This window comes from Thermobia domestica, chromosome 15 (assembly GCF_964235325.1).
Source record: "Thermobia domestica chromosome 15, izTheDome1.hap1.1, whole genome shotgun sequence".
Classification (NCBI taxonomy): Eukaryota; Metazoa; Arthropoda; class Insecta; order Zygentoma; family Lepismatidae; genus Thermobia; species Thermobia domestica.
This window is the reverse complement of record NC_137468.1, coordinates 77,722,578-77,737,904: the sequence shown is the minus strand read 5'-3', so window position 1 is coordinate 77,737,904 and position 15,327 is coordinate 77,722,578. Positions and strand designations below refer to the sequence as shown.

At 33.7% G+C, this 15,327-nt stretch overlaps 1 protein-coding gene across 4 annotated transcripts in view; it reads right to left on the bottom strand.

Annotated features, from left to right (window-relative positions):
* Nucleotides 1-14,975, bottom strand: part of LOC145671103 (uncharacterized) — a 73,945-nt gene extending 58,970 nt beyond the window's left edge. Inside the window, exons 1-2 of one of the 4 annotated variants that reach the window (XM_081739871.1) lie at nt 14,227-14,975; nt 7,899-8,022 (exon numbers count right to left, since the gene is read on the bottom strand). The gene's annotated coding sequence lies outside the window, so the exon portion shown is untranslated. The remainder of the gene's footprint in view (nt 1-7,898; nt 8,023-14,226) is intronic. The other 3 variants (XM_081739872.1, XM_081739873.1, XM_081739870.1) reach the window with 3 other exon arrangements.
* Between the last annotated feature and the right edge of the window lie 352 nt (nt 14,976-15,327).

Below are 15,327 nucleotides of genomic sequence, written 5' to 3'. Positions count from 1 at the left end.
GAGTTGAGAAAAACTCATAAAATTCTTCGTGTGGGGTACTGTTCTGTATGGGGAGAAACATTAACATTACGCAAAAGTGATGAAAAATGACTGGAAGCTTTCCAGATATATGTGTGTGGAGAAGAATGGAGATAATTAGCTGAGTCGAACACAAAACGAATAAGAGGGTCTTAGAATGGTGAAAGAGAGAAGAACAATTTTAGATATCATTACGAAAGAAGAGGGAGAAAAACTGGTTGGGACATTGGCTTTGAAGGAAGAGCATCATGAGGGACGTGCTAGAAGGTATGGTGGCAGGAAAGAGAAGAAGAGGGCCAAAGAAGCTACAATTAATGGACGATATCAAAACAGAAAAATTGTACATGAAGAGGAAGAGGTTAGCGGAAGACTGTGGAGCATGGAAGCTTCTCAGTTGCGGCAAGTTACTTGCCAATAATGGCAGAATACTTATGATGATGTTTTTTTTTTTTTTCCTACAGATTATATCAACTAAACGCTGTTTTCATTCAAGAAGAAAGGAGTAAAGTACTAACATTTCCTAATGAACATTGCCATTAATTTTGAACTTCATAATAAAAGCTCGAAAATTCCCAAGGAAAAAACCACAGGAAAAAAAAAATCGTTTTGTAACCAGTTCTTTCGAGCCCTTGCGTATCTACAAGAGAGACATCTGATTTATTTATTTATTTATTTTTAAATAGTAAACTTCCATGAAAATTAAGAATAGTAAAAGTTGTAGCAAACTCCCACGAAGTTCGAGAATACCCCAGCATCCAAAAGGAAATTTAAGAGTAAAATCTATTATTTCACAAGGAAAATTTAATCTTTGAAGGACTCACTTGCAAGCGGAAAATATGTAGCTATAGTAATAAGCTAGAAATAATATAAGCGTGACTGCCATGTAACTCTCCATAAGAGAAGCACTGCATTGTTTATTAGTATCAAGTTGTCCAAGAAGTATTGACTTTGATCAAAATTGAGAATACATTTGTTATGGTTTGAAAAGAACATTTTGAAAACACATATTTACCATTTTGTTCGATAACCTGTCATTTTCCCGCCAACAGCATGTGGTTTCTGGTCGATGTAATGAAACTAGTTCAATACATTCTGAAAGTTTTGCAGAGACGAAAACAAAATATAGTCTGACGGTGCCAGATCGAGCTATATGGTAGATGCATTAAAACCTCTCAGTCAAGTTCTCTCAATTTTTGACATGTCATTACAGATGTATGCGGTCTGTTGTTAGCGTGGTCTGCGATATTTTTTTTTTTTTTTTTTAATTGCTGGGTGCACTCCCGTTAATTGTCGACAGTACAAATCTATCGTTCTACCCGGCGGCCACGACTCCTTCCAATCCCGTTAAACGCATACCATAACCTTCCTGGGCGTCAAGGAGGGCTTTGTCACTGATTATGGAGCTTCTCCTGGCTTAACCACAATATTTTTCGCAAATTGTCGTAGATTATCTACTTTTCATCACTCGAGTTTGACAAATGATCCGAGTTTGTTATACTGCAGTAGAGATACGCAGATAGAAATGCGATACACTAAATGTTTTGAGTGAGATCACGTGGAATTCAAACGTCTAGGTTTTTTTTTTTTTTTTTCCTCCTTCTTAGCGATGGATGTTTAAGTCATTTTCGTTACCATGACTTCTTACATAATGGTCTTGCTGAACTTTAGCCATAATTTCATCCATTTTTGCTGTAATGCGTCCTCCATTGCGAGAAATAACTTGAACATCGAAATTTCCAGAACGCAAGCGACTGACCTATCCACTGGATTTTGCTTTCGATAACGTATCATGCTCATACACAGCGCAAATTTCTTCAAGGACCTGCGGGGCACTTAAGCCCTTATCAAAATAAAACTGTAAACTGTAGCGAAGTTTTGCGGAAAGTGCACGCATCTTCTGGTCCCAATATCTTATGTCTAACTGCAAGAATTCGAAAACTTCTTTCACATTTACTAGCTTTATATATCAGCTGTCAAATTACGTTAGGCTAAATCGCTCCGACTCATATTCCCTAAGATTTGATACTAACGCCATCTCGTGTGCAAAGATCAATATTTTTTTAGACTACCTTGTAATGGACCCGTTTGATCCATTCCAGTATTTTATGTGATTTTGTCTGTGTGCGCCCTTATTCTTTACATTAACATATTTTAAACGTTATTAATTATTGTTAATGTTGAATTTGAGCAATTAATTATGCCAATACATGTGCCATGCAGTTTATATTAATAGTTGTTATAATGTCCATTTTATTATTACTATTACATTGGTACAGTTGTAGGATCTTCACAAGTTGTAAATTAGTACTAGGTAATTTGCACGGAAGCTTTTTAATCTCTGTGAACGCCATTTCCCTGGTCTCTAACTAACGAAATCTTGAAGAAAAAAGAAAAGTGTTATGTCGCAATGAAAGTAACTGTGACACTACCAATTATAAAATTTACTTAAGTCAAAACTCAGGTAATCTGCAATAAATCAAGGAAGTTCTAGACCTAATTTTCGTGATGTCTGTTATCAAAGAATTAAGGTTTTCATATCTGTTATTGAGTAGATGCGATAAATAGAAATGTCGTTCTAAGTAGTTCTTGTCCCTAATCCCGATATGTTGCTAAGCTTTATGTTTAAACTTTAAGTTATTAAAATTTCGACTTATTAGACTATATCAAGTAAATTTAGCTTGATATTTATATTAGTTAGATTAAATATCAAGAGCACTGAATACCAAAATTGAAGACTTGTTTGCTAGTTAGGCTTATTATAGCAGCTTCATTCACCTTACAGAATCTTATTCTAATCTGATCATTAAATATACATCAACCAAACGTCGGAATAGTACGAGTATCAACGGAATATTGTATGTCAGAGTTATATCATCAACAGAAGAAGGTAGTAATTAGTACGACGCCAAATAAATGGAAAAGATAATATATGTAATGTCGATAATGACTGCTTTATGAAGCCTACGAAAACTAAGAAAATACCCAATTAGTTAACAATTGCACTCTGTTGTGTCCTGTTGTAATGTAGTAATTCATTCCTACTATGATGCCAAACGCACATAGAAAGTATGGTGAATGCTTTTAGACGCGTTTCTGTACGTTCGCCGCTAAATCTACTGATGATATGATCATGCCAAAATTAGAAGATATACAAGATGTGTTGTAAAATTTTCCCTCCTGAAATAATTAATCTTTGTCTATTTCTGTAATCTTTGTCTATTTCTGTAACTGATAATTATTTGATATTTTAAGTTCGAAACTACCGAATTATCATAATGGTATAATCTGTTTACTTCACTTGCACTAACTGTACAAGAATCTGGATACCTGATATCTGTGAGATGCATTAGAAGAATGCTGATCCTATCTAACAGAGATGAGGGATTATTTTGAAAACATAAATTATTAAGACAATTGTTGTCGTGAAGCAACATGGGGACCCAAACAAATTTATAATAATAGTAAGAAAAATTTTCATGTAGCTGTGAAGAATAGGCGTTACAACCTGATACACAAACATTGCATTTAAGTTTGCTATTTGCATACTACTCTTTAGTTATAATTTCAATATGTTAATTACCTACAAAACACTAAATAAGGCATATTCTTTATTGCTTCATTCTTTCCGCTTATGACGATAGGCGCAGATAACATAATCGGACTAGGGAAATAGTCTGAACATCCACGTTGTCTTGCCTTTCTAAGTAATGAAACACTAAGACCGGTCTTTAATTGTAGATTTACAAACAATTACAATTACTAATAACTCTGATAATAGGTACTAACTAGCAAGGACTTGTGCTGTTATCGTTTTTCCTTGAACATTACTTCACAATGTGAACCAGTTCGACATTTATTATAAATTTCCTGCAAGTTTCCCAGACGGTAAAGTTTCGAAACACGTGAAGAAAATAGAAGATACACATCCATAGCTCAATAAATTACTCTGAACTATACTACAGAAGATGAATGAAAAGTCATCTCTTCATAAACTCGCAGAGACATTATAAACAATACCATCGTCTCCTACACTTTTTGTGGGGCCGCGGTGGCTCAGTGGTGGAGCGTTCACCTCTGGTGCTAGGGGTCTCGGGTTCAAACCCTGCTCCCGCCAAGCGAACTTTGTGGTGGACAAACACTGTGTGCGTGGGTTTTCTCGGGGTTCTCCCGTTTCCTCCCACTTTCTTCATTCCACCATTTCATTCATTACTCATTATCACCGTCTCCTTTAGCCTAACCGGCATAAGCGTGGGACGTAAAACTCAAAATTTCATTTCATTTTTTTCCTACACTTTTTGGGAAGTTACACTCAATAGACACATTTTACTCCTTTCATCGTTGGGTTTATTGCCTGCCAAAACTAAGACAGTAATTGATGTTCTACAATTCCCCCAAAACTGAAGATGATCATGTATAATGTCGGATGTTCTGGTGTTTACCAGCAGAGTGGATTGATTTAAATCAGTCTGATTTAAATCACTTGATTTTTTAAATAAAAATCGTTGATTTAAATCAAATTCCGAAATAAATTAAAGTGAAAATAAGTAAAATCCCATTTCTGTTCTGTTATTTCGATTATGGAACATAATAATCATAATACAATGAGACTCAAATGTATGTAAGCATAGTATGAAAATGAGTGTCATGCAGAGGATGATTAGGGAAAATTCCGTTTTGACCGGGTAACAGAGCAATCCTGCTTTCTTCTCTTCGTAACATAGGGTTTATAAACCGTTAACTTTTCCAACGGAGAAATCACCATGGACATTTAAGACGAAAATTCTTTTGTGTGCGCATTTTTTTTTTTTTTTTTTTTTTTTTTTTCAGATAACAGGAGCGTATTTAGAAGGGTCCGAATGTTTCACCGAAACTTAAAGATCTTTTAGATTTTTGTAACTTTAGGCGAAATTTATGTATTTTGTTCTGCAAGCTAGTTCCGATTTTTCAAAAATATGCCCCCGCCAAATATCAGTAACTTTTGCGAAAAGATGTAAGTGTCATGTTGATAAACGTTCAGTACTTTTTCCTTAATGTTTAAGAAACATTGTTTGGGATTAAAATAAGTTAACGATTTGGGATTAATTCAAAATTCAACCCCAATACTTTCACTTAAGGGGCATAATTAACATTTAATATTAATTCCTAATGTTTTTTTTTCTTTAGTTCGCGACTTGTATTAGACGAGGCGAAAGATTTGGTTTAAATAAAAAAAAATCAACAAAAATGATTTTTTTTTACACTCTGTCCAACAGACAGGTAAATTAAACGTTAATAACACAGGAGTAACATTGCTTCAAGGCGATCAAATCCCAAAATAGATAGGTGGTCAACTTATAGAGGGGACATTCCATGTGAAATCAACCAATGAAACGACAAAATCTGACCTGACCATCTTAGATTTTTGTAGAAATTGAGGCACAGCTTTATTACAGTGGAAAATTAAAATTTCCAAATATTATTCCCCTCCTTCTGAAAGTGTTCCTATACAAGATGTTCAAATTTTTTTTAAAAAGGGCATTTTTTTTTTCGTTACAACGATTATCAAAAATTGTCATAAAATGGTTAATATGTGCACTAGAGACATGGAACAAACACCATTGAAAAGCTTAAAGATTGCTCTACAAGTTGTATTATATTGAAAAAGCCTGTACAATAAAAAATAATACTTCAAAAATTCAAAGTATAATTTGAATTTTGAATTTCGCACAGAAATGTTCTGTGGGTTTGTTCAAAACTGTCCAGAATGTAGTCCCATATGTATACTAAAATACCACAAAGTTTCATTTTGGACACTCAATGGAATCCGATTCAAAATTCAATATAAACCAAACATTGCAAGATATTGACCATGTGAATATCTAGGTTCACATCAATAATCATTTGCCTGTAGCTATTTACCTCCAGCATCAAAGGAATTCATATTGGCAATTCTGATTAACTCATTTATTTCTTCAAGTATTCATTTGAATTTACACAATTATCCATCTTTCCAGTTATTTAGACAGGTATTACGTTTCCAAACAGCACTCAATACAGGTCATTATTCTTGTAAATCAGTATGGATGTTTCTAAATTTATATTGGCAACACTGATACATGCTATTTTCATTCTTTTGTTTCATGTTTGTTATTACAGACATGCAAAAGTTCATCACTGAAACAAGAAAAAGAACTTATTATCAAAGGGAGGAATATGTTTACCTTCCTTTCTCAATATTTGTATCAAATGTGTTATGAAACACTGTGGCACTGTTCACAGTCACTTCACACATTTTCAGCACAAACATTTTGTAAGTAAGTTCTCTTTCCTGTTTCAATGATGCACATCCACATGTTTGTAACAGCAATCCTGAAACAAAGGAACGAAAATAACATAAAAATAACATGTAACCCTTTTTTAAAATTTTTGAACACCCTGTATGGGAACACTTTCAGGAGGAGAGGGGTAGGTAATATTTGGAATTTTTTCACCTCCCATTACAGTAAAGCTGTGCACCAATTTTTACAAAAATCTGAGATGGTCAAGTCTGATGACTCGTTGATTTGATATGGAATGTCCGAGATCAATAACAAATGCATGTACTAACTTTGAATTCGCTTGAATACTCTTAATTATTAACTAAATTCTACCTATACATTTCAATGACTCCTAGTCATCGTCATCGGTACGTGACTGTTAAGGAACTTCTACACTGGTTCGTGGATTCATATAATGGTAAATTTTATCAGTCCTAAGGAAGAAACAACTACTATATTTCGTTAAGAACAAAAACTAGAGACATTTATTGCTCCAATAAATCACTTGAAGGGTTCTAGAATTCCTCATACGGTATGATGCGTGGGCTCCTGTTTACGCCATCTTTGGTCAAACAATTCGTAGATGAAGAACTTTTTTTTTTTTTTTTTTTAATCATGCACCAATGATTTAATTGCTTACTTAGGTTCAAATTACCGAAATAAGGACTAAAAAATATTAACATTATGTGAATCCACAAATCAATGCAAAAGTTCCTTAACAGTCACATACCAATGATGATGACAATGAGTCATTGAAACATATACGATTAAATTATGTGTTTAAGTGGACTTCACTAATAAGAATACATGTTTCACAAAACTGAGGCCAAGTTGACAGATTTTACTTTATTAGCAATTCATTTGAAAGCAATAATTAATTTACAATTACATAGACAATTCGGACTTAAGTCTACGATCTGGTAATTCTCAGAAAAAGGAGGAGGATAATAAAAATTTAAGGATGGCAAAAGTCGTTAATATGACAAAACGTTCTGGTTACAGAGGAAACTAGCTAAATCTCTTGTAATACCCCATATACACACACCCTGTAAGGGATGTATCACATACTGATTATAGTATGTGTAAAAATAACATACAATTAAGAATATTCCGAATTCTAGTCAGAGCTTACACATAACTATGCTTACTCAAAGAACACTCTAAATAGGTATTGCTCCAATTTATCTACGCATAAAACTTGTAATTTTATTACTATTAATTTAAACTCAGGAATGTGTCTAAATATTTATTGATGCTGAAATATTCAGACGCAACATGTGGAGTGGTGGATCATCGTTTAAGGAATCTTCGCAGATCGGGAAGTTTTGGGCAGAATACATCTTTATTCCGAACTACCAATGAAAGTGACAAATTATTTGTATATTTAAAGCGTCTTTAGTCATTGCAAACTGAGTTTTTTTTTTTCTATTTAGTTTTTTCTCAGCCTGTAACTTGTAAGCATAACTATACCGGTTAAAAAGATATAATTGAAGCCATAGTAAATGATAGGAACAGTCACACCACAAGTGACTAGTGTATATTTACTGACAGAACCTGTAGTGTATATATATTCAGTGGACTTACCTATATACCACGACGAATTTTCTTTTTCAATCCAGAATAATTTCCATCGACACTATGATCTCGATTACCATCTCAATCGTTGATGTAACTTTATGTTTAATAAATCATTATAGATGTTCTTGTCCTGTAAAATAAAAATTGAACACTCAGTTCTCTGAGCAAACAAGAATTACTTTTATATCACTTGTTATCTCATAACTACCTCCACTGCACAAATTCTCCTAGTTTGTTACATGTCCTCCTTTAGATTGACAAGCAGCAAAAAATTTAATTGTCCCTTGTAATATAATTTTTAAATGTTCACCTAGATTAAATTCCAATAAAACATTCAGGGTCTTAGTTTAAGCAGCAAGTAAAAGAAAAAATAAATCAATAATTGCACAGTTTCATACGCTTTTTCTAAAGGAATTTTCCAAAAATGTGTGTAATTCGTTACATAAAATTTAAATGTTTTGTCCGTACAAATTAAAAGCGAACTTCAGTGAAAATCTCAAGGTGATTTCAATTTTAGGAAATAACGTTCACTAAGATTTAATCTATTGACATTTAAAAATTACTTTACAAGGGACAGACATTTTTTTTCTTTTTTTTTTTTATCCTTTTCCTTTTCGATCCAATGGAGGACATAGAACAAACTATGGTGATCTGTGCAATGGAGTGTGTTGTGGGGACATCAAGTGATACATAAATAATTACTGTATGTTGAGAAAACTCTGCGTTCCACATTTATTTTAGAGGGCAATCTTATTAAATATCAAGTAACACCAATGATTGTAATGGTGGTCAAGATCACAGCGTAGATTGAAATTATCCTGGAGTAGAAAACGATATTTGTCGCGGTACAAAGGTAGGTCAACTGAAACATTAGTTTATTTAAAGCTATTATATTTGTTACAACAAAAAAAATCTTACCATGTACTTCTAACTTCCATTCGTGATGAAGTCATTGCTTTACAATATTTCAACCCTCTCTGGAATAATCTTCAAGTGCAGGCGTGATGCTAGCCGAAATCTATTTTTTGATTACATTATTATATCACTCCAAAACCTGTAAATAGAAAAATCGGCACCGAGTATTACGAGGTACACTTCTGCTAATTCTATTCACCACTCTTGGGTGTTTGTGCAAACAAACCTGTTGCTTGTGAACAGCATTGTTAGAAGGGTACCGTAGAATAGTCGGTGCCGATTTTTCTATTTTGATAGACTTTGGAGTGATATAATTAAAAAATAGATTTCGGCTAGCATCACATGGTGATTCCAGAGGACTGAAATATTGTGAGGGTGATAACTTAAACACGAATAGAAATTTGAGGTAAAATTTTAAGTTTTAAATTATGTATCCAGGAGTACAGTTTAGTAACTATATTTGTTACAAATTATTCATCACGGTATAGTTTATGCATTTTGTTTTCAGGATGTTACAGGTAATCTTTATCATATGTTCAATGTTTTCTCAGTATACAACGGAATTCACTATATATGATTAAACCAGCGGTATGTTTTCATGTAAACAAATAAGACGCTGACGAAAGTAGTGGTTCTCAATGAAAATTTCAGCATTAAAAGTATTTAAACGGATTCCTGAGTTTAAGTTGATAGTTACAATCATGCGTCAGTTTAGTTCCTCCAGTTGTTGTAATTTTATTGCTCAAACGTCTCATTTCAACACAAAAGAGAAATCTTTAAGAAATTATTATTTAAGATTTATCTTCATATCACCCTTTGGAGATGCACTATATGTCTGTAAGTGATAACGACTAATAACTATAGGTAGTGCAACAAAAAGTCGTATTATCTTAGGAAGTTTCAACTCTTTATGTCTCAATACTAACCTAAAAGTATTTCTGTAACGACTAAAGCTCTTTAAATGATCACTGTGACAAATTAACAGGTGTACCTTACGTTTCATTAGCAATTCAACTTCTTAACTCAGTTTATCTTCAAACCAAGTTTATGTATGCATAAAGAAAACTACTATCAACCAAATATTAATCTTATATCTAAGATAACCTGAAAGAAACTGCCTTAGGCTTAGCTAAGCATAAACTAAAATTAACCTCATAGAGGAATACCTAAAATAACCTAACCAAAATTAAATTTCTGAAAATGACTGTGAATAGCGTCCATCTCAATGACTTCGGCTCCTCAACCCTTTGTGCTATTCATCTGCCACCGCTCTTCTTGTCCTCTGCAGTCTTCCATATCTCACGAAACGTTAGGCCGAATGGGAAGGTTCTATAACACTGGTCCCCCTTTATCAAACCAATGAAATATATTTTACAAACCTTGTTTTCTGTATTCATTTCTTCTAGTTTTTGGACTCTTTATCATTGAAATATTCTATTACCGAAACTAAGAACACTGAACTTCAATCTTTGAACAGATCACTAATTACTACTATGTTTACTTAAAGCCCATATGTAGGTCTATTGTTTTATACATAAAGTAATAATAATGTTTTAATTAATTATAATTTTAGATAAATGAAGATATTTGTTATTTCTTTGATTTTACGTGCATAAATTTGATTTTAGCTTGCTTTTTATTTTGTTCGAAATTTAATTCGTTTTCAGAGTCGATGTTGAATTGTTCACTGCCGGTAGACGTTGTATGTGATTCTAAGCATTTATATATTGCGATAAATTACTTTACATTTCGTGTGTTCCGTGTACATTTCATAGTTTCTTTTAGCGTTTAATTTTTTGATGCTATTGTGTTTGTGTGGGTTTCATGGGTTTAAGAAATGTTTTTCTGTGGCATACATTGTGGTGTTCTTTGAAATTCGTTTCTTCACAATGGGTATATTGTTTTGCATTATCTGATGTTATTCATTTACCTGGTTACTTTTGTTTTTTAGGGCAAGTTGAGTGAATTACGATAAAATAAATTCTTCGAAATTACTAATCAACCAAAATTCTACTTCTTCCAGTGAAAAATGTACCTAATGTTATGCTTTTTTCTTTCTACGCAATAACGAACAAAAATTATATGTACGCTTTAATTTAATACCCACCTAACGTCAATTTGCATTTGTACAAATATAAGATCGCTTATAAAATAGAACTTATTACGATCTTTGGAAAATTAGGTGTTCACGGATGCACTATATTCATAGCTATTTCCTTTATGCGAGTCTTTACTGAACTCATATGGGGGAGGTTCTAGAACACAGGTCCCCCTATATAGATTTGTAGCTAGGTTCATTAGTTTCTGTACCAAACTTTAATAGGCCTATTTAATTCACATAGTATTGCCAAGCGAGCGTTAGCGAGTGAAGGCGGGTTAGAGCCCCGCAGGGCACGTTGTTTTCTGTCTTTATTACAGCTAAATGGAAGAATGACCTGTATCCTAGAACCTTGCCGACAGAAAACAACGTACCCCGCGGGGCTCTAACCCGCCTTAACTCGTTAACTCTCACTTGGCAATACTATGTGAATTAAATATTAAAGTTTCGTACGAAAACTAATGAACCCAGCTACAAATCTATATAGGGGGACATGTGTTCTAGAACCTTCCCTTTTCTGTCTTCATTACAGCTAAATGGAAAGGGGGACCTGTGTCCTAGAACCTTCCCCATGAGTTCAGTAAAGACTCGCATAAAGGAAATGGCTATGAATATAGTGCATCTGTGAACACCTAATGTATTGACTTATATATATATACAGTGAAACCTCTACTAACAGACACCTCTCATAACGGACATATTTTGTAATCTCCAAACACTGTAATAGGAAAAAACATATTGGTAAACCTCTCTAAAGCGGACACTCTCTAGTACGGACACTTTTTCTAGAAACAAGTTGGAAAGAGCAGTAAAAATACACTTTTAGTAATTCATACGTATGTCACCAAGGAAGAACATGTGGGTGTGACAACATTTTGCCTCCTCAACTGTCTGTTCAGCAACCCAGAGGAAGGGTCTCTGTTTCACACCACCCTTATATCCTTTGCTTGCATTCCACTCCCACCCAACCTGCTTCAGGAACAAAAGTGATTGACAGTTGCCCACCGTTTGGAATGACACATCATTCTACTGTCCCGCTGGAATCTCTAACCAAACAAAAGACAAGTCTGGTATAAATACGTGATTCATGCAAAAGTGTTTTTTTTTTTTTTGTTTGTTTGTTTTTTCTAATTACATATTACTTTGTTCATTAATTTACGTACGAAAATATTGAAACCTCTCTAAGGCGGACACCTCTCTATAGCGGACATTTTTTGATTCCCCTCGGCTGTCCACTTTAGAGAGGTTTCACTGTATATATATAGTAAGGGAGGGAAACTTATTTACATGAAAATGGAATGGACGCCGGCCTATAATTTCTTTACGTAGCAAACGTATTGTTTGGAAATGAAAATGTGAATTTTAGATTATTGCACTTCAGGTGAGAGCGAAAGTGACAAAATCACTTAGTTTATCCATTACTAACTATATAATGGAAGTTTGTAACTTAATTGCTGGTCACGGAATGTGTAAATAGTTATTTACTTTTAACATTTTTAAGGAATCGTCTTACCGGTTATCAAAAACACAAATCCTATTGTTTATGTAGGCTCTGCCTTTATTAAAACTAGTCTATAATGTCTTAAATAGACTTATTCTATTTGCAGATATCCATTTTACTAGGTATGCTTCCACGATGATATTTGCTTTGTAACTCGGTTCGAATTGCAGAGGTTCGGTCAACCTTTGACGAGCGTTCGAAGCGAGGCACGTAGCACAATGAGTTAGGAGGAGCGAATCTAATTGAAATCACGGGCGTGCAGATTGAGAATTGCCCAGTACAAATAAATATTTTACGGTAACAACCTACTATGCACGAAATAATTAAGTCCATCTACTAGCCATAACTCTTGAAGTTGTTAAGATATATTTCTCTTAATATTCGATGAAACATAGAATGATACGGAAAAAGGCATTACTGCTGAATCACCGGACCAATTATAAAAAGTACCAAAATATACTGCATTCGTGTATATTCGGTCGGATTACACTGCCTTACGTTAGATTACGTTATTAGGCGTGTAGTTTTAATATATGGATCCATAATATAAGTAGTAGTAGTTGTAGTAGTAGTAGTAGTAGGAACGGATTAGAAGCCCTGCAGGGGTTAGTTGGGTTCTGTTGTCGACATGAAATGGGCAAATTAAAAGACTTGCCCAAATTTTTCTTGCCCCTTTTACAATCTATGGGTCCGTATAGTAAAACAAGTGTGTACCTCTCCGCGAAATAGTCCATCCGCCTCTACATAGAGTGCCACTTATAACATCAAAAACAACCAAAAAATACAACCATTTTCTTAACTTTTACTATTCCCCTTACCTGATTTTCACTCATTCTTCCTTACAAACTTAAATAAATTCTCCAATTGACCCGGTAAATTTTCTAAAATTGGTCCGGCGATACAGCAGTTACCCCGGAAAAATTCCGGGCATGATGTTTGTTCACTTAAAACACTCCCTAAATAGTAGCTATATTTGGCATAGTTTTGGAATTGGGGAACGACAACTTTTTGCTTAAAATTCGTACTTTCTTGCTATATTTTCTGTATTTTTTGATGGATCAGGTGAGGTTAGGTTAGGTTTATTGGGTTTGGGGAACCAGAATTCTTTGCTCAAAATCCGTACTTTCTTTGTATATTTTCTGTTTTTGATGGTTTAGGCTAGGTTAGGTTAGATTAGATTAGGTTATGTTATGTTAGTAAGTACCCTTACGTAACCAACTCATTTCTCCTGTGAACATGATGTTCTTTACCTGGTTTTGGACCCCCATTTCCAAAATTATCCCGCTATATTTAAGTATGTTCTTGGACTTAAAAGCTATGTAATTAAAAACGTTCAAATAAACACAAGAAGTACAGATTATATTTATAATCCTAAAATAGGACAAGTTCACATAGCGTGTACAAGGGTTTATACATACGAACGGTCTAACACAATTGAAGTAATGTTTCTTCAAGTCAAATGTAAGTTACTGTTTAAAATGTCATGGCATTATAATAACGTTATAACACGGAATATATACACAATAAGGAAAATATAAACCTAATATTATGTGCGGCCTCAGAAGAATATTAAAGATTTATACCTCACATCGCAACTAAAAAACTGTTTTCATGAACTCAAAGGCAGTGAATTTGTCAATATTTCTAATATATATGTTAATCTTGATGTTCTATTAGTATTATCTACATATTTTCCTTTGAAATAAAAGAAATCGGCATACAAACATAATTTACAATTGTGACGTAAGTTATGGGAGCAGTATTTTTACCGACCCATTGTATAGCCTGTTTTTCTGCAAAATTACAAAATAAGTACTCACCTTCAATGCAGCTAATGAAGAATAAGGAATAAATAATCGATTCTGCAGCAAAAGAACCGCTAAAAGAGAGTAATATGAATTGATTTCCAATTTCATCGATGCATTTCTCCTGTGACGCTTCTGGGGAAAACAATATGGCGCTACCCACAATGATCTGTGACTGTAAATCAATCTGTTTGTAAATATGCGTCTTTACATGCAAAAAGATTGATTTGCACACCTAACATTCACTGAACAGCACTTTTTTTGGGACCTGAGTGGTATCTTCTACACGCACTCACACATGCTTGGAAAGCATTTGTATAAGCCTTCCCTTAAGCACTGAAACATGAATAATTCAAAAGTTACCACTTTAACAACGTTTTTCGATTTCTATTAGGATTACTCCAATTGTAGCCTAGTATTATGAGAGTACCTACCGAAAGTAGAAAGCAGGCAATCAAATTTACAATTTTTGTTGTCAGCTACCAGTACAACTAAAAGCATATCGAGAATATTTCACTCGTGACTCCTCGGTTACTGTCCATATTATACAATTAAAATATAAATATAAATAATGTTTAAAATCCACACACTCGTTCATAGTGAACCACACAATTTTATAAATATAAACACAATAGTAAACAAACGCACACGACCACTCAACTGTTCACTGCTGCTATATTTCTATTTCTGAATTAGTTGTAGCACAGACAATAAATATTTTATATATAATATATATTGTCTGTGCTTATAGTGTGACGTCATCATAACCAGAAGAGCGCTTTGATACGTGTAATGGCGGTATTTTAGCAGCAAAATTTTCATGTTTACGTTTTAGTTTAGTTACTTTTAGTTCGTGCGAGTAATATACAACAATATCCGATAATTTTGGACAATATTTATAAATATTATTTCGTGTCCCATGTACATCCATGGTTAAAAGTAATGGTATTCCATCAACATGTGCAGTTGTCTTCATATTGCTAAATGCAATAAAATTTATTTCAAGAATTCTAAACTTAAATTCAAAATTGGACTTTAAAGCATGTGAAGGAATCAAAAAAAAAAAAAAAAAAAATCGAAGCGATACGTTAAAAGCAGTATTGATGTTTTCGTTTG